Source organism: Scyliorhinus torazame, chromosome 9 (genome assembly GCF_047496885.1).
Source record: "Scyliorhinus torazame isolate Kashiwa2021f chromosome 9, sScyTor2.1, whole genome shotgun sequence".
Classification (NCBI taxonomy): Eukaryota; Metazoa; Chordata; class Chondrichthyes; order Carcharhiniformes; family Scyliorhinidae; genus Scyliorhinus; species Scyliorhinus torazame.
In genome coordinates, this window is record NC_092715.1 from 20,982,561 (window position 1) to 21,001,628 (window position 19,068).

The 19,068-nt window shown below is 51.1% G+C and overlaps 1 protein-coding gene and 1 long non-coding RNA gene across 2 annotated transcripts in view; one reads left to right on the forward strand and one right to left on the reverse strand.

The window, feature by feature from the left end:
• poln (polymerase (DNA directed) nu) overlaps positions 1 to 19,068 on the reverse strand; it is a 459,972-nt gene that overhangs the window by 350,681 nt on the left and 90,223 nt on the right. The window lies entirely within an intron of this gene.
• LOC140429098 (uncharacterized) overlaps positions 1 to 19,068 on the forward strand; it is a 41,156-nt gene that overhangs the window by 7,262 nt on the left and 14,826 nt on the right. The window contains exon 2 of the long non-coding RNA XR_011948983.1: positions 3,182 to 3,232. This is a non-coding gene — a long non-coding RNA (uncharacterized lncRNA). The remainder of the gene's footprint in view (positions 1 to 3,181; positions 3,233 to 19,068) is intronic.

The window sequence follows — 19,068 nt, forward strand, 5'->3', positions numbered from 1 at the left end:
TGAACTGCAATGAATGCCGGAGACATCCCGGGACTGGGCTTGAAGTCGATAGATTGCTCTAGCCAGCCATTTTGCGACATAAAGTCATTGCCTTAAGAAATATAGTTACCCCATGTAAGGATCTCGATCAGAAATAATAAAGCAAACATTGGAATTTTTCCCTCCCAAAGAGCGTTGTTCAGATTAGGGCAGGACTTTTTGCGCAGGTTTCAGAACCCCGCTATCAGGCTCAAATGGGGGTCAGTAGCCCACCTGGTCGAGGGTACAGTCACTCGAGTGATTTTTCCCAAATTGGCCAATTCATGGTCAGAGGACAGGCTCGCCATCCAATTAAAGATCGCAAGGACGATCAAGCTGGAAGACCGCTAGGAGCCCACCCCTAGATTGCAAACAGCAGCAGGATGCCTGTCAAGGTGAGTGAGTTAGAAGGCGCACCCAAGACACCCTCTCCCCAGAGAATGAGGATTTCTACAGTGTAGGAGGCCATTCGGCCCATTGAGTCTGAACAGATCCTCTGAAAGAGCACCCCACCCAGGCTCACTCCCCCACCTTTTCCCCATAACCCCGCCTAACAGCACATCTTTGGACCGTGGGACGAAACCGGAGCACCCGGAGGAAACCCACGCAGACACGGGGAGAACGTGCAGACTCGGCGCCGACAGTGACCCCAAGGTCGGAGTTGAACCCGGGTCCCTGGTGCTGTGAAGCAGCAGTGCTAACCACCATGTCGCCCCCATCTCTAACCCTCTCTCCCATTGTTGGGGCATAGATTGAGGGGAGCCCTTCCACAATCCAGTCTGGGGCTGCAACTGAAGCCAGGGAGGCAGGGTGGCCTCTGGTGGCATTGGATGGTCAAGGGAATCCTTATCTTGGTCAAATTCTGTGTCTCTACCCCCTACCCCCGTAGACCATGGATTTTGGACAGCAGCGAGCTATACTCGCTGTCTACCTGGCCACTGCTGCTGTGTTGATGCACGGCGGTGTGAGTGCCTGGTCCAGCCCAGGGAGGACCCTGCACAAGGGAACCCTGCCCCAGAAGAGCAGAGGCCAGCTGGTAGGCTCAGGTGCCAGCCAACCATCAGACCAAAGAGGAGGAACAAAGGCGACACCAGGTGTAGACCGTTGGCACCTGTCCTTCGAGGAGTTGCAGGATCGCATGTGGCGCCGCCGACTCCGGCTCAACAGGTGGCTCACCTGTTATCACGGGCGTATGAAGAAGAACACCCCCACTTGCAAGGCTGTTTATCAGCTACAACGCTCCAGGGGTACAATATGAAGAAGGACACCCCCACTTGCAAGGCTGTGTATCAGCTACAATGCTTCAGGGGTACTTTTAATGAGCATGAAGAGAAGGCCTGTAGTCTTCTGGCTCATCATTATGTATTTTATTTTATTTCCTTTTCTTTTCATGTACGTAATGATCTGTTGAGCTGCTCGCAGAAAAATCCTTTTCACTGTACCTCGGTGCACGTCACAATCAACAAACAAATCCAAAAATCCAAATCCAACTCAAAGGGCAAGCAGACTCATGAGAAATCACGAGGATACGCCACAAGGGCGGCAATCTTGTTTCTACCACTCTCCAGGTCAACACAGCTTTTAGATCTTATTACTGCGACCTGTATAGGTCAGAACCCCCTGCAGATAAATCGACCAAGGCTGACTTCTTGGACAGTCTACACATCCTAACTGTTGAAATGAGCAACAGTTGTGAATTAGATTCCCCATTATGCCCGGAAGAGATTTTAAAATCTATTGGCCAATTCCCCGGTTTCCCAGTAGAAGTTTATAAATAAATCTTAGAATACCTCATACCCTTAATAATGGATATGTTTGGATACGTTTGGATACGTTTGGATACGTTTGGCCACGTTGGGATACGTTTGGATACGTTGGGATACGTTTGGCCACGTTGGGATACGTTTGGATACGTTGGGATACGTTTGGTTACATTGGGATACGTTTGGATACGTTGGGATACGTTTGGATACGTTGGGATACGTTTGGTTACATTGGGATACGTTTGGTTACGTTGGGATACATTGGGATATGTTTGGATATGTTTGGGTACGTTTGGATATGTTGGGATACGTTTGGATACATTGGGATACGTTTGGATACGTTGGGATACCTCACACTTTTCTGCATTAAACTGCATTTGCCACCTCTCAGCCCAGCCCTGCAGCTTATCTATGTCCCTCTGTAACTTGTAACATTCTTCCTCACTGTCCACAACTCCACTGACTTTAGTATCATCTGCAAATTTACTCACCCATCCTTCTACACACTCCTCCAGGTCATTTATAAAAATGACAAACAGCAGTGGCCCCAAAACAGATCCTTGTGGTACACCACTAGTAACTGGATTCCAGGCTGAACATTTCCCATCAACCACCACCCTTTGGCTTCTTCCAGCTCGCCAATTTCTGATCCCAACTGCTAAATCACCCTGAATCCCATGCCTCCGTATTTTCTGCAATAGCCTACCGTGGGGAACCTTATCAAACGCTTTACTGAAATCCATATACACCACGTCAACTGCTTTACCCTCGTCCACCTGTTTGGTCACCTTCTCAAAGAACTCAATAAGGTTTGTGAGGCACGACCTACCCTTCACAAAACCGTCTTGACTATCTCTAATCAAATTATTCCTTTCCAGATGATTATACTACCTATCTCTTATAAACCTTTCCAAGACTTTGCCCACAACGGAAGTAAGGCTCACTGGTCTATAGTTACCAGGGTTGTCTCTACTCCCCTTCTTCAACAAGGGGACAACATTTGCTATCCTCCAGTCTTCTGGCACTATTCCTGTAGACAATGATGACATAAAGATCAAAGCCAAAGGCCCAGCAATCTCCTCCCTAGCGTCCCAGAGAATCCTAGGATAAATCCCATCAGGCCCAGGGGACTAATCTATTTTCACACTTTCCAGAATTGCTAACACCTCCTCCTTATGAACCTCAAGCCCTTCTAGTCTAGTAGCCTGAATCTCAGTATTCTCCTCGACAACATTGTCTTTTTCCTGTGTGAATACTGATGAAAAATATTCATTTAGCACCTCTCCTATCTCCTCGGACTCCACGCACAACTTCCCACTACTGTCCTTGACTGGCCCTACTCTTACCCTAGTCATTCGTTTATTCCTGACATACCTGATTTAAAAACACTTGCCTTACAGGAGCAGTCTTCAGAATTTCGGCGGGAGCAGAGTGCAGGGGCCTGTCGGGTGGTAAGTTTTTGATTTAAAAACACTTACCTGGTCCCGATCCTGTTCTTCTTTTCTGTTTTATTTTTTTAATATAAGGCGGACAAATATAAACCTTCTGGAAAGGTTCCCCCCCCCCACCCCCAACCAATAAATTCTGGTGGAGAGGAAACCCGAGACACTACACGTGTAGTGTCTCCCACCCGCCCTCCTCCTCTAACCTAATAATAAAACCCATTGGTGTGAGGTAAGTGCCATATTATATTATTATTTTTTAAAAATTTATTTATTAACCAGAACTTGGTTGGAAGTTAGAGGGATGGCAGGGAAGGTAATGCAATGTTCCTCCTGCAGGATGTTTGAGGTGAGGGATGCCGTTAGTGTCCCTGCTGATTTTACCTGCAGGAAGTGCAGCCATCTCCAGCTCCTCCAAGACCGAGTTTGGGAACTGGAGCTGGAGTTGGATGAACTTCAGATCATTCGGGAGGCAGAGGGGATCATAGATAGCAGCTTCAGGGAATTAGTTACACCAAAGATTGGAGATAGATGGGTAACTGTAAGAGGGACTGGGAAGAAGCAGTCAGTGCAGGGATCCCCTGCGGTCGTTCCCCTAAGTAACAAGTATACCGCTTTGGATACTTGTGGGGGGGGGGACTTACCAGGGGTAAGCCATGGGGTACAGGCCTCTGGCACGGAGTCTGTCCCTGTTGCTCAGAAGGGAAGGGGGGAGAGGAGCAGAGCATTAGTAATTGGGGACTCGATAGTCAGGGGCACAGATAGGAGATTTTGTGGGAGCGAGAGAGACTCACGTTTGGTATGTTGCCTCCCAGGTGCAAGGGTACGTGATGTCTCAGATCGTGTTTTCCGGGTCCTTAAGGGGGAGGGGGAGCAGCCCCAAGTCGTGGTCCACATTGGCACTAACGACATAGGTAGGAAAGGGGACAAGCAAGGATGTCAGGCAGGCTTTCAGGGAGCTAGGATGGAAGCTCAGAACGAGAACAAACAGAGTTGTTATCTCTGGGTTGTTGCCCGTGCCACGTGATAATGAGATGAGGAATAGGGAGAGAGAGCAATTAAGCACGTGGCTACAGGGATGGTGCAGGCGGGAGGGATTCAGATTTCTGGATAACTGGGGCTCTTTCTGGGGAAGGTGGGACCTCTACAGACAGGATGGTCGATATCTGAACCTGACGGGCACAAATATCCTGGGGGGAGATTTGTTAGTGCTCTTTGGGGGGGTTTAAACTAATGCAGCAGGGGCATGGGAACCTGGATTGTAGTTTTAGGGTACGGGAGATTGAGAGTATAGAGGTCAGGAGCACAGATTTGACTTCGCAGGAGGGGGCCAGTGTTCAGGTAGGTGGTTTGAAGTGTGTCTACTTCAATGCCAGGAGTATACAAAATGAGGTAGAGGAACTGGCAGCATGGGTTGGTACCTGGGACTTCGATGTTGTGGCCATTTCGGAGACATGGATAGAGCAGGGACAGGAATGGTTGTTGCAGGTTCCGGGGTTTAGGTGTTTTAGTAAGCTCAGAGAAGGAGGCAAAAGAGGGGGAGGTGCGGAGCTGCTAGTCAAGAACAGAATTACGGTGGCGGAGAGGATGCTAGATGGGGACTCTTCTTCCGAGGTAGCATGGGCTGAAGTTAGAAACAGGAAAGGAGAGGTCACCCTGTTGGGAGTTTTCTATAGGCCTCCTAATAGTTCTAGGGATGTAGAGGAAAGGATGGCGAAGATGATTTTGGATAAGAGCGAAAGTAACAGGGTAGTTATTATGGGAGACTTTAACTTTCCAAATATTGACTGGAAAAGATATAATTTGAGTACATTAGATGGGTCGTTTTTTGTACAATGTGTGCAGGAGGGTATCCTGACACAATATGTTGACAGGCCAACAAGAGGCGAGGCCACATTGGATTTGGTTTTGGGTAATGAACCAGGCCAGGTGTTAGATTTGGAGGTAGGTGAGCACTTTGGGGACAGTGACCACAATTCAGTGACGTTTACATTAGTGATGGAAAGGGATAAGTATACCCCGCAGGGCAAGAGTTATAGCTGGGAGAAGGGCAATTATGATGCCATTAGACATGACTTGGGAGGGGTAGGTTGGAGAAGTAGGCTGCAAGTGTTGGGCACACTGGATATGTGGAGCTTGTTCAAGGATCAGCTACTGCGTGTTCTTGATAAGTACGTACCTGTCAGGCAGGGAGGAAGGCGTCGACGAAGGGAACCGTGGTTCACCAAAGAAGTGGAATCTCGTGTTAAGAGGAAGAAGGAGGCCTATGTGAAGATGAGGTGTGAAGTTTCAGTTGGGGCGCTTGATAGTTACATGGTAGCAAGGAAGGATCTAAAGAGAGAGCTAAGACGAGCAAGGAGGGGACATGAGAAGTATTTGGCAGGTAGGATCAAGGAAAACCCAAAAGCTTTCTATAGGTATGTCAGGAATAAAAGAATGACTAGGGTAAGAGTAGGGCCAGTCAAGGACAGGGATGGAAAGTTGTGTGTGGAGTCTGAAGAGATAGGCGAGATACTAAATAAATATTTTTCGTCAGTATTCACTCAGGAAAAAGATAATGTTGTGGAGGAGAATGCTGAGCCCCAGGCTAATAGAATAGATGGCATTGAGGTACGTAGGGAAGAGGTGTTGGCAATTCTGGAAAGGCTGAAAATAGATAAGTCCCCGGGGCCTGATGGGATTTGTCCTAGGATTCTCTGGGATGCCAGGGAAGAGATTGCTGAGCCTTTGGCTTTGATTTTTATGTCATCATTGGCTACAGGAATAGTGCCAGAGGACTGGAGGATAGCAAATGTGGTCCCTTTGTTCAAGAAGGGGAGTAGAGACAACCCCGGCAACTATAGACCGGTGAGCCTCACGTCTGTTGTGGGTAAAGTCTTGGAGAGGATTATAAGAGACAAGATTTATAATCATCTAGATAGGAATAATATGATTAGGGATAGTCGGCATGGCTTTGTGAAGGGTAGGTCATGCCTCACAAACCTTATCGAGTTCTTTGAGAAGGTGACTGAACAGGTAGACGAGGGTAGAGCAGTTGATGTGGTGTATATGGATTTCAGTAAAGCGTACATAGAAAGTTGCCACCCAGGTTGATAGGGTTGTGAAGAAGGCCTATGGTGTGTTGGCCTTTATTGGTAGAGGGATTGAGTTCCGGAGTCATGAGATCATGTTGCAGCTGTACAAAACTCTGGTACGGCCGCATTTGGAGTATTGCGTACAGTTCTGGTCACCTCATTATAGGAAGGACGTGGAAGCTTTGGAACGGGTGCAGAGGAGATTTACCAGGATGTAGCCTGGTATGGAGGGAAAATCTTATGAGGAAATGCTGATGGACTTGAGGTTGTTTTCGTTAGAGAGAAGAAGGTTCAGAGGAGACGTAATAGAGGCATACAAAATGATCAGAGGGTTAGATAGGGTGGACAGTGAGAGCCTTCTCCCGCGGATGGAAATGGCTAGCACGAGGGGACATAGCCTTAAACTAAGGGGTAATAGATATAGGACAGAGGTCAGAGGTAGGTTCTTTACACAAAGAGTGGTGAGGCCGTGGAATGCCCTACCTGCAATAGTAGTGAACTCGCCAACATTGAGGGCATTTAAAAGTTTATTGGATAAGCATATGGATGATAATGGCATAGTGTAGGTTAGAGGGCTTTTGTTTTTTGACTTCCCATGTCGGTGCAACATCGTGGGCCGAAGGGCCTGTACTGCGCTGTATCGTTCTATGTTCTATGTTCTATCTATAGAAAGCTTTAGGGTTATCCTTGATCCTACCTGCCTTCTCATGTCCCCTCCTGGCTCTTCTTAGCTCTCTCTTTAGGTCCTTCCTAGCTAATTTGTAACTCTTGAGTGCCCTAACTGAACCTTCATGTCTCATCTTTACATAAGCCTCCTTCTTCCTCTTGACAAGTGATTCAACTACTTTAGTAAACCACGGTTCCCTTGCTCAACCACTTCCTCCCTGCCTGACAGGTACATACTTATCAAGGACAACCAGGGTGGCAACTTTCAGGGATCTATGTACATGGACACCGAGATCTCTCTGCTTATCCACACTACCAAGAATCTTACCATTAGCCCAGTACTTTAAGGTTGTGACTCATTCCTGAGCTCGAGTGGGGACCTGTGTGGGATCTCACAGTCGTTCACACATAGGTGCGTCCACTCTGTTACGGATGCTTTATGCACCCCGGTATCGACATACATCTGGCGCTGCCAGTCCTCGAGGCTGGCCCTCAGATTCACCATGGTCTCGATGCCTTCGGCTAAGGTGCAGACTGTCATGCCCCTCAGTATCTTGGACAGTTTAATCTGAGTGTGACATGTCCCTCAGTGCCTCGGACATGTCCTTCTGTCTCCAGTCATGGTCCCATAGCATCCGGCCAATGCTCCTGATTCGCCAGACATGACCCTTTGTGACTGGGCCAAGCCAGGGAGCGCTGCAGCAATGTCCATCTGTGCCCAGGACATGTCCGCCTGTGACTGGGCCGAAGACATGAACAGCACTGTGTCCCCCAAGCCTCGGTCATCCTGACACATGGCGCTGTCATTTTGCCCCACCGTGGCATCCACCCATTCAGTGTTGGCCTGTGTGCCACCCATTGACGGCACCATCCCTGGTGCCTGAAGGCGAGTGAACTCCTCCAGCTCCCCCGGGTGAGGGGTTGGCTCCTGGGCAACAGGAGTTATCCGATGCGGTCGTGGCTGATGAAGGCTATCCGGAGGACACAGACCAATGCGATGAACCTCTACAACGACGCCCATGCCGTGGCCAGGGACGTCATCGACCGGTGCATCGGTGTCCTGGCGACGCAGTTCAGGTGCCTCGACTGCTCTGGAAGGGCCTTCCAGTACAGCCCCAGGGGGGTCTCCCACATCTTGATTCCCTGTTGCATCCACCACAACATTGCACAGCAGAGGGGCGCAATGCTGGAGGTGAAGGATGAACACCAGGCCTCGTCAGTGATGAGGATGCGGAGGAGGGCCAGGCGATGGTGGGGAGCTCACAGGTGGTGATGTTCCCATAGATCTGCTGTCCATGTCCTTCTAGCTGGTCAAATATACATTGATGCAAGTGAATGTGAGAATCGTTTCACAATACTGTGAGAAAAACTGACGAAAAGAAACCTACAGAGCTTGCAGCTATTTACTTACAAAGAAATCAAGTCTCTTTACTGAGTAACAAGAAATTACAGCAAAATAACTGCTGCACCGTGTTATATTTAGGGTGTTTGTGCTGTCACCTTTTCTAATAATGGTAGGTTGTCAATATTGCAATTTTTATCTTCCGCGAGGTCAGGCTGCAAGGCTGGAGCAATGTCCAGTTAATCCTTACCTGGCTCTCAGTTCCCTTAGAATCAAATGTTTTCAGCACAGAAGGAGCCTATTCAGCCCATCACATCTGTGCTGGCCCTCTGCAAGGGTAACTCAGCCAATCCCACTTCCCTACATCCTTGCACATTTTGTTTCTTTTCAGATAATTATCCAATTCTCTTTTGAAAGTCACGATTGAATCTGTCTCCATTACAATCTTAGGCAATGCATTCCAGATCCTAACCATTTGCTGCTCAACAAAATATTTTCTTCAGGTCGCTGGTGCATCTTTTACCAATCGCCTGCAATCAGTGTACTGGAGAATTATGTAGAGCGCAGGAAAGTGGCATTGAGGTAGACAATCAGCCATGATCTAATTGAACCCAATTGCTTCACAGCTCCAGGGTCCCAGATTCAATTACCGGCTTGGGTCACTGTCTGTGCGGAGTCTGCACATTCTCCTCGTGTGTGCGTGGGTTTCCTCCGGGTGCTCCGGTTTCCTCCCACAGTCCAAAGATGTGCAGGTTAGGTGGATTGGCCATGATAAATTGCCCTTAGTGTTCAAAAAGGTTGGGTGGGGTTGCTGAGTTACGGGGATAGGGTGGATGCATGGACTTAAGTAGGGTGCTCTTTCCAAGGGCTAGTGCAGACTCGATGGGCTGAATGGTCTCTTCTGCACTGTAAATTCTATGGCCCCTTATGATTTTGAATACCGCAATCAAATCTTCCTCTTCATCTTCTCTTCTTAAAAGGAGAACAGGCCCAACTTCTAATCCATCCATGTGCCTACAGTTCCTCATCCTCTTGTGGGTAGCGGGCACAACGGTGAACGTTATCACTGACTAAAGGCTGCAAAATTCCCATACTGGCCAAGTAAGGCTGCAAATGGCGGAAAACCGCCTCTCACAGCTGAGAAACAAACAGGAAAGGCCAGCAGTGTATTGCATCCTCATGCAAGAGAGAAAAAGGTATTCTCCGGTAGCCGGCATTCACTTCTCCCGCTGGCAGCACCCCCCGCGCCAGCAGACTTCGTGCCGGAATGGGGTGGTTTTGATGGGAAGTCCCATTGACAATCAGCGGGGGGATATCATCCCACCACCAGCGCCGTCTTGTCCCAGGGAGCAGATCACTTTCCTCAAGGCACTCCTTTTCCTGTCACTACAATCAACGTAGATTATCCTGGGTCTGTGTGGTAAACCACTGTGTTGCATTGTGTTGTGTTGTACATGCCTGGGCTTGTCCGGCTGGCTCTGCCTGTGGCTCATCCCCTCGGGCTCATGTATAAAGGTGGCTAGTCTCTGCCTCCGCCAGGAGGCTAGCTGTTTAGTGTATTAAAGCCTCAGTTACATTCATCACTCGTCGCGTGCTTATTGAAGGCATATCAATTTAATACACTAAACTTTACGATGAACTCATCACTCAAGCCTGATCGCCTAGAGCTGGACCCACAGGCAGCTGACGCCACAGAAACTTTTGACCACTGGCTAAGCTGCTTGAGTTTCAGGTTGCTTCACAGCGCCAGGGTCTCTGGTTCGATTCCCGGCTTGGGTCACTGTCTGTGCGGAGTCTGCGCGTTCTCCCCGTGTCTACGTGAGTTTCCTCCGGGTGCTCCGGTTTCCTCCCACAAGTTTCGAAAGATGTGCTGTTAGGTGAATTGGACATTCTGAATTCTCCCTCCGTGTACCCGAACAGGTGCCGGAGTGTGGCGACTAGGGGCTTTTCACAGTAACTTCATTGCAGTGTTAATGTAAGCCTACTTGTGACAATAATAAAAATAATGATTATTATTAATGATTATTAAAGATTATGAATAGAAGCTGTAGCCGGGTCCGGGAAGTGTTTGGTGGGACAGACAGGCTGCAGCTGTGGTTGCCCCTGTTGTGGGTCTCCACAATATTTAAAGATGGCTTGAAGACCTCACAGACGCAATACCCCTCACTCCCAAGGCCCAGGAGCGACCCTGACCTGGAACACTTCAGCCCTCCTGATGAAATTCAACCCCTGTGAGAGGTGTCGGGCCCCCCCCCTCCCGAGCACCAGGGCAGCAGGTTGATCAGGGACGCTTATGTCGTGGGCATGAAATCAAATTATATCCGCCAGCGATTGCTAGAAGGGGGTACACTCGGCCTCCCAGAGACAGTGCAACTCTCCAACTCGCTGGAGGTGGACTCCCAGAACATGGAGTCCTATACCTCCGACCGCACGGCCCCCTCATGGGCCTCGTGGGCGCAGCCATCATCCGACCCGGGTGCGACGCAAGCCTGTGCCACACAGCGGCCCGCCAACGCCGGAGGCCCGAGGTGCTACTTTTGCGGCCAGGGCAGCCACCCCAGACAACGCTGCCCTGCATGGAATGCAACTTGCAACGGCTGTGGGAAGAAGGGCCATTTTGCAAAAGCCTGCCAGGCCCGATCTCCCCCTAAAACTTCTAGGCCCAGCAGCACTGCCTGCTGCCTGTCGGGGCCGCCCCTAGATGTCGCGCCACCCGCCATGTGTGACCCGTGGGTGCCGCCATCTTCAATTTCAGCAGCCACGTGCGATCCATGGGGGCCGCCATCTTCAACGCATCCTCCAACTGCCACACGCCACCAAGATGGGCCGCCATCTTGGACGCCATCGCCGCTGCCACCCGCCACGCGCGACCCATGGAGGCCGCCATCTTGGACACCGTCACCGATGCCTCCCGCCACGTGTGACTCATGGGGACCGCCATCTTGGGACCACTCCGCTGCCTCCCTGAGCTGCATGCCGGAAAATGGAAATGGATTGGATTTGTTTATTGTCACGTGTACCGAGGTACAGTGAAAAGTATTTTTCTGCGAGCAGCTCAAACAGATCATTAAATACATGGGAAGAAAAGAAAATACATAATAGGGCAACACAAGACATACAATGTAACTACATAAGCACTGGCATCGGATGAAGCATACAGGGCAGGATTCTCCACTCCCACGCCGAAGTGGCCGCGCCGTCGTGAACGCCGTCGAGGTTCACAACGGCGCGGAACGGCCCCGGTCCCGACCGATTCAGGCCCTGACAAGGGGCCAGGATCGGGGCCGCGTCATCTACACGCGCCAGGCCTTGTCCCCCGCGTAAAAGCGGCGCCGCATAGATGACGCGGCCGGCGCCGCACAACTGCTGTCACCCGCGCATGCGCGGATTGGCAGATGCCAACCCGCACATGCGTGGTTGCCGTCCTCTCTAAGTCCGCCCCGCAAGAAGATGGGGGACGGATCTTGCGGGGCTGCGGAAGGAAGGAGGTCCTCCTTCAGAGAGGACGGCCCGACGATCGGTGGGCACCGATCACAGGCCACCCCACATTCCAGGTGAAGCCCGGTGCAGGGTCCCCCTTCGCCCCCCCCACAGGCCGCCCCCCCAGCGTTCACGCACCGCCCACGACTGCAGCGACCAGGTGTGGACGGCATCGGGGGGGAACCCGCCGTTTTGGCCTGGCCGCTCGGCCCATCCGGGCCTCAGAATAGCGGGGGTGCTGGAGAATCGCCATTTTGGGTGTCTCCAGCGATTCTCCGGCCTGCAGCCCGCGGAACTCGACCAGGCCGTTCCCGCCGCTTGGGAGAATCGCGGGAGGGCGTCGGACCGGCGTCCCTGGAAATTTTGGCGGCCCAGGCGATTCTCCCAACCGGCACGGGAGTGGAGAATCACACCCAGGGTGTTGTGTTAATGAGGTCAGTCCATAAGAGGGTCATTTAGGAGTCTGGTAACAGTGGGGAAGAAGCTGTTTTTGAGTCTGTTCGTGCGTGTTCTCAGACTTCTGTATCTCCTGCCCGATGGAAGAAGTTGGAAGAGTGAGTAAGCCGGGTGGGAGGGGTCTTTAATTATTCTGCCCGCTTTCCCCAGGCAGCGGGAGGTGTAGATGGAGTCAATGGATGGGAGGCAGGTTCGTGTGATGGACTGGGCGGTGTTCACGACTCTCTGAAGTTTCTTGCGGTCCTGGGCCGAGCAGTTGCCATACCAGGCTGTGATGCAGCCCGATAGGATGCTTTCTATGGTGCATCTGTAAAAGTTGGTAAGGGTTAATGTGGACATGCCGAATTTCCTTAGTTTCCTGAGGAAGTATAGGCGCTGTTGTGCTTTCTTGGTGGTAGCGTCGACGTGGGTGGACCAGGGCAGATTTTTGGAGATGTGCACCCCTAGGAATTTGAAACTGCTAACCATCTCCACCTCGGCCCCGTTGATGCTGACAGGGGTGTACAGTACTTTGATTCCTGAAGTCAATGACAAGCTTTTTAGTTTTGCTGGCATTGAGGGAGAGATTGTTGTTGCTATATCACTCCACTAGGTTCTCTATCTCCCTCCTGTATTCGGACTCGTCGTTATTCGAGATCCGGCAGCACGGTAGCACAGTGGTTAGCACAATTGCTTCACAGCTCCAGGGTCCCAGGTTCGATTCCCGGCCTGGTTCACTGTCTGTGTGGAGTCTGCACGTTCTCCCCGTGTGTGCGTGGGTTTCCTCCGGGTGCTCCGGTTTCCTCCCACAGTCCAAAGATGTGCAGGTTAGGTGGATTGGTCATGCTAAAATTGCCCTTCGTGTCCAAAATTGCCCTTCGTGTTGGGTCGGGTTACTGGGTTATGGGGATAGGGTGGAGGTGTGAGATCGGGTAGGGTGTTCTTTCAAAAGAGCCGATGCAGACTCGATGGGCCGAATGGCCTCCTTCTGCACTGTAAATTCTATGATTCAATTTATATGTCACTATGGTCGTATCGTCAGCAAACCTGTAGATGGAGTTGGAACCAAATTTTGCCACGCAGTCGTGTGTGTACAGGGAGTAGAGTAGGGGGCTAAGTACGCAGCCTTGCGGGGCCCCGGTATTGAGGACTATTGTGGAGGAGGTGTTGTTGTTCATTCTTACTGATTGTGGTCTGTTGGTCAGAAAATCGAGGACCCAGTTGCAGTGGGAGGAGCCAAGTCCTAGGTTTTGGAGCTTTGATATGAGCTTGGCTGGGATTATGGTGTTGAAGGCTGAACTGTAGTCAATAAATAGGAGTCTGATGTAGGAGTCCTTGTTTTCGAGATGCTCTCGGGATGAGTTTAGGGCCAGGGAAATGGCGTCTGATGTGGACCGGTTGCAACGATATGCGAATTGCAGTGGATCAAGGCATTCTGGGAGTATGGAGGTGATGCGCTTAATGATCAACCTCTCGAAGCACTTCATTACGACTGAAGTCAGGGCCACCGGACGGTAGTTATTGAGGCATGTTGCCTGGTCCTTCTTTGGTACCGGTATGATGGTGGTCTTCTTGAAGCAGGTGGGGACCTCGGAGTGAAGTAAGGACAGGTTAAAGATGTCCGCGAATACCTCTGCCAGCTGGTCCGCGCAGGTTCTGAGTGCACGACCAGGGATCCCGTCCGGGCCATCGCCTTCCGAGGGTTCACTTTCAGGAAGGCCGATCTGACTTCGGAAGCTGTGATGGTGGGTATGGGTGAATTATGGGCTGCTGGGGCACTCGACAGCGGATTGTTGGTTACCTGCTCGAACCGAGCATAGAATGCATTGAGTTCATCGGGGAGGGGTGCGCTGCTGCCAGAGATACTGCTCGGCTTCGCTTTGTAGCCCGTTATGTTGTTTAGTCCTTGCCACAACTGCCGAGAGTCTGTCTGTGACTCTAGCTTGGTTTGATATTCTCTCTTGGCATTCCGGATGGCTTTGCGGAGGTCGTACCTGGATTTCTTGTATAGGTCAGGGTTGTCTGCCTTGAACGCCTCAGATCTGTCCTTCAGTAGGGAGTCAATCTCGCGATTGAGCCATGGTTTCCGGTTGGGGAACATACGTACTGCTTTCTTTGGCACGCAGTCGTCCACACATTTGCTGATGAAGTCTGTGACGGTGGTGGCATACTCATTTAAGTTGGTCGCTGAGTTCTTAAATATGGACCAGTCCACTGTCTCTAAGCAGTCACGTAAGACCTCTTCTGTCTCCTCGTGACTCCCTTTCTCACTTCCCCTTAGTAACCATTGCGCCAGGTTCCCGTTTGTGAAAAGGTGTGCTAAACGACGCCCACGTGACTTCCTGCTGGGGAGTCGGTAATGTCCAGGAAACCGCTGCATTCGACTTCAATCTTGTTAATAGAATTTACATAGAATTTACAGTCAGAAGGAGGCCATTCGGCCCATCGAGTCTGCACCGGCTCTTGGAAAGAGCACCCTACCTAAGGTCCCCACCTCCACCCTATCCCCATAACCCAGTAACCCAACCCAACACTAAGGGCAATTTTGGACACTATGGGCAATTTAGCATGGCCAATCCACCTAACCCGCACATCTTTGGACTGTGGGAGGAAACCGGAGCACCCGGAGGAAACCCACACACACACGGGGAGGATGTGCAGACTCCGCACAGACAGTGACCCAAGCCGGAATCGAACCTGGGACCCTGGAGCTGTGAAGCATTTGTGCTATCCACAATGCTACCGTGCTGCCCAATGAAATTGAAATGAATGGAAATGAGGGTTAATGATATTCTCGCCATATTTGGGCGTGATCCCAAACTCGCCATCGGGAGCGGGTTGAGTGAATCGTAAAATGGTTCGCGTCCCAGCTCGGCCCTTTCCCGCCAATTGTGTGGGGACACAGAAGGTGGCATCATGAGTCACACGCTTCATGCATCGTGAGCTATGGGGATGGGCATGGCATGAAACAGGCATGGGCACCACTGCCGGGCAAGGGTGGGGTGTGCTGGGGCACAGGCCTGGTGCTGGGAGGGGGTAATCAGGCGCTGAGTTGGCGGGGGGGGGGGGGGGGGGGGTCCCATGGATGGCAGGCGGGACTCACCCGTGCAGCCCGTGGAGGACGTTGATCTTCTTGCCGCGCTGTGTGCCGGTCCTCCCTGAGCTGACGGCTGCTGCCACTGCCTCCTAGGTGGCACTGCCCGATCGTCCGACCCCCTCGCAGCCTGGCCAGGTCAGCATCCCCGAGTTGCGGAGCTGGTCTCCGCGATGACATGGCTGCATGCTGTCAGGGCTTTGCTCTCCGGGATCGGTTTAAGTGCTGCTCCCCTCGTTAGCGGGGAGTTGCCGGGCACAGTACCAGCGAATCAGCTCGCAGGACAATCATTTGCGGCGTAAAACCCGCGGGGAGTCATTCAGTGCCCTGATTAACGTTAGACACCGGTGACGGTCTCGCCGGGTCGCCCACCGGGAAACACCCAGCGGATCCCGCTCGCTACCACCCCTCGAACAAATTTGGTTAGATCTCGCCCTACATTTCAAAAGTACTTAATTGGGTGTAAAGTGCCTTGGAGCACCTGAGATAATGAAATGCACTTATAATCAAGCTCCTTCATTCTACTTAGTTTACACCATCAAAAATAGATTTAAGCCCATGTCTCAAAGTCTATCTCACACATTTCAGAAGAAATGTATTTAAAGAACCAATGTAATAAGTCATTTAACCAGTGCCTGGAAATGTCTCAACATGAGATACTCCTAAACAATCATTTGGCAGATTCATACCAAGAGCTTTCTGTGATTCCGTACCTCCAGTACAACCTTGCATGTCATCAATGCAGATTGGAAAATTGTAGATACAAAAGCCCTGATCCTCAATCCAACGCAATTACCAAGATTAAAAAGACACACAAGCCGATTTACTCTGTGTACTAAATGCTCGGGAACAGAATTGCACAGTCAAAAACTCAGGTGCCGTGGCTTTTGTAATAACTATCAGATGCCTGAGTCGGTATATTCTTATATTCTCGGGTTAGGTGGATTGGTCATGATAAAATTGCCCTTAGTGTTGGGTGGGGTTACTGGGTTATGGGGATAGGATGGAGGTGCTGAACTTGGGTAGGGTGTTCTTTCCAAGAGCCGGTGCAGACTCGATGGGCCGAATGGCCTCCTTCTGCACTGTAAATTCTATGATTCTATGATTCTGCTGATGGGTGCCATAAATTTAAGGGTAATTGCATTAGTCAGAGTCGCGTTGGCCTGGAATTGATTTCAAAGTCCTGCATGTGTGTAGACCGACAGTACAATCTGTAATCTACAATGTAGGCTTAACTACCATAGGAAATCATTTCATTTTTATTCGTTCATCCCGGGTCACGGGCAAGACCAGAATTTATTGTCCATCCGTTATTGACTTTAAATGAGTGTCTTGGCAGGCAGATGGCAGTTAAGAATCAACCATTTGGCCTAAAGCCACAGACAGGAGAGAGTTTGTCCAACTGTCACTGAAGGTGTGGAATGCTAGTGCAGCATTACCACTGCAAAGAACAAAGAAAAATACAGCACAGAAACAGGCCCTCCAAGCCTGCGCCGAGCATGCTGCCCGTCTAACCTAAACCTTCCCCAATTCCGGGTTCCGTATCCCTCTATTGCCATCCTATTCATGTATTTGTCAAGACGCCCTTTAAACGTCACTATCATGTGGGCGGCATTGGAGCACCATGGTCAGCACTGTGGCTTCACAGCTCCAGGGTCCCGGGTTCGATTCCCCGTTGGGTCACTGTCTGTGCGGAGTCTGCACGTTCTCCCCGTGTCTGCGTGGGTTTCCTCCGGGTGCTCCGGTTTCCTCCCACAAGTCCCGAAAGACGTGCTGTTCGGTGAACTGGACATTCTGAATTCTCCCTCAGCGTACCCGAACAGGCACCAGAATGTGGCGACTAGGGGATTTTCACAGTAACTTCATTGCAGTGTTGATGTAAGATTACTTGTGACACGAATAAAGATTATTATTATCTGCTTCCACTACCTCCCCCGGCAGCGGGTTCCAGGCACCCACTGCCCTCTGTGTAAAAAAGTGCCTCTCACATCTCCTTTAAACAATGCCCCTCGCACCTTAAACCTATGTATGAGGTATTATTTGAGTGCTTGGGTCTGTTAGGAACACAGGAGAGCTCACAAGCAAGTAATCCAGGTAGCGTAAATCAGAAGCACTTCCTGGTGGGGAAACCGATCCGGAGAGAGTTCAGTTACAGTTCGAACATGAGAGGGAATGTTTTTAAATGGGGATGCGGGAAAACAATAAGGAATTTGAAATCAGGAAGTTGGAATTAGAGAAAGGTCCCAGCTAAAAGCGCTATAAACGAAAGGACAGCTGCCAAGAGATAGAAGATACTCATAGAATCATAGAATCCTATAGTGCAGAAGGAGGCCATTTGGCCCATCCAGTCTGCACCGACCCTCCGAAAGAGCCCTCTCCGCTGTCCTATTCCCATAACCCCACATAACCGATGGCGGCACGGTGGCACAGTGCTTAGCACTGCTACCTCACAACTCCAAGGACCCGGGTTCAATTCCAGCCTCGGGTGACTGTCTGTGTGGAGTTTGCACTTTCTCCCCGTGTCTGCGTGGGTTTCCTCCCACAGTCCAAAGATGGGCAGGTTAGGTGGATTGGCCATGATCAATTGCCCCTTAGTGCCAAAAATGTTGATGTTAGGCGGGTTACGGGGATAGGGCGGGGCGTGGGCCTTGGTAGATTGCTCTTTCACAGAGTGGGTGCAGACTCGATGGGCCGGATACCTCCTTCTGCACTGTAGGAATTCTATTCTCATCTATAAGGTCGGAAGTGGAGATTTTACTGTTAATTGCACTCTGTTCAGTTCCATTCGCAACTCCTCAGATACTGAATCAATCCACGTCTGATGCAGCAAAACCTGGACAACATTCCCGCCTTGGGTGTCCAGCGATGTGCAGGTTAGGTGGGGTTATGGGGATAGGGCGGAGGGGGGGCATGGTCTAAGTAGGGTGCTCTTTCAGAGGGGCAGTGCAGACTCGATGGGCCGAATGGCCTCCTTCTGCACTGCAGAGATACTATGACTCTATGCATTGTCACCACCTTCCAAAATTCTATAGATTCTGCCATTATTCCTGGAATTTGGAAGGTGGCAAGTGTCACTCCACTATTTAAGAAGGAAGGGAGAGAGAAAACAGGGAACTACAGACCTGTTAGCCTTATATCTGTAGCAGAGTAAATGCTGGAATCTTATAAAGGATGAGGTAACTGTTCACTTGGGATAATAATTATCTGATCAAGCCTCGTCAACATGGATTTATGATTGGTAAATCAGGTTTGACGAAACTGTTTTCTGAGGCCGTTACTCACAGAATTGATAAAGAGGAGTTGATTGGACTTCCGGCGGGGTAGGAGAGCGGTCGCGAGCAACGGAGCTCCGACAGTCGCGTCCCGTTTCCGGGGGAGAGACAAAAAATACGAAACGCGCAAACCGGCCGGACTGCTCCCCCCCCCGCCCGCCCCCCCAACGCACGGCAGGGGAAAACGCAGTGACCGAGCGAGGACCGAGCCAGCGGCAGGGACTGAGCCCCCCCGCACGGCAGGAGAACGCGAGGACCGAGCCAGCGGCAGGGACTGAGCCCCCCGCACGGCAGGAGAACGCGCGGGGACCGAGCGAGGACCGAGCCAGCGGCAGGGACTGAGCCCCCCCGCACGGCAGGAGAACGCGAGGACCGAGCCAGCGGCAGGGACTGAGCCCCCCGCACGGCAGGAGAACGCGAGGACCGAGCGAGTGGCAGGGACTGACCCCCCGCACGGCAGGAGAGCGCGGGGACCGAGCGAG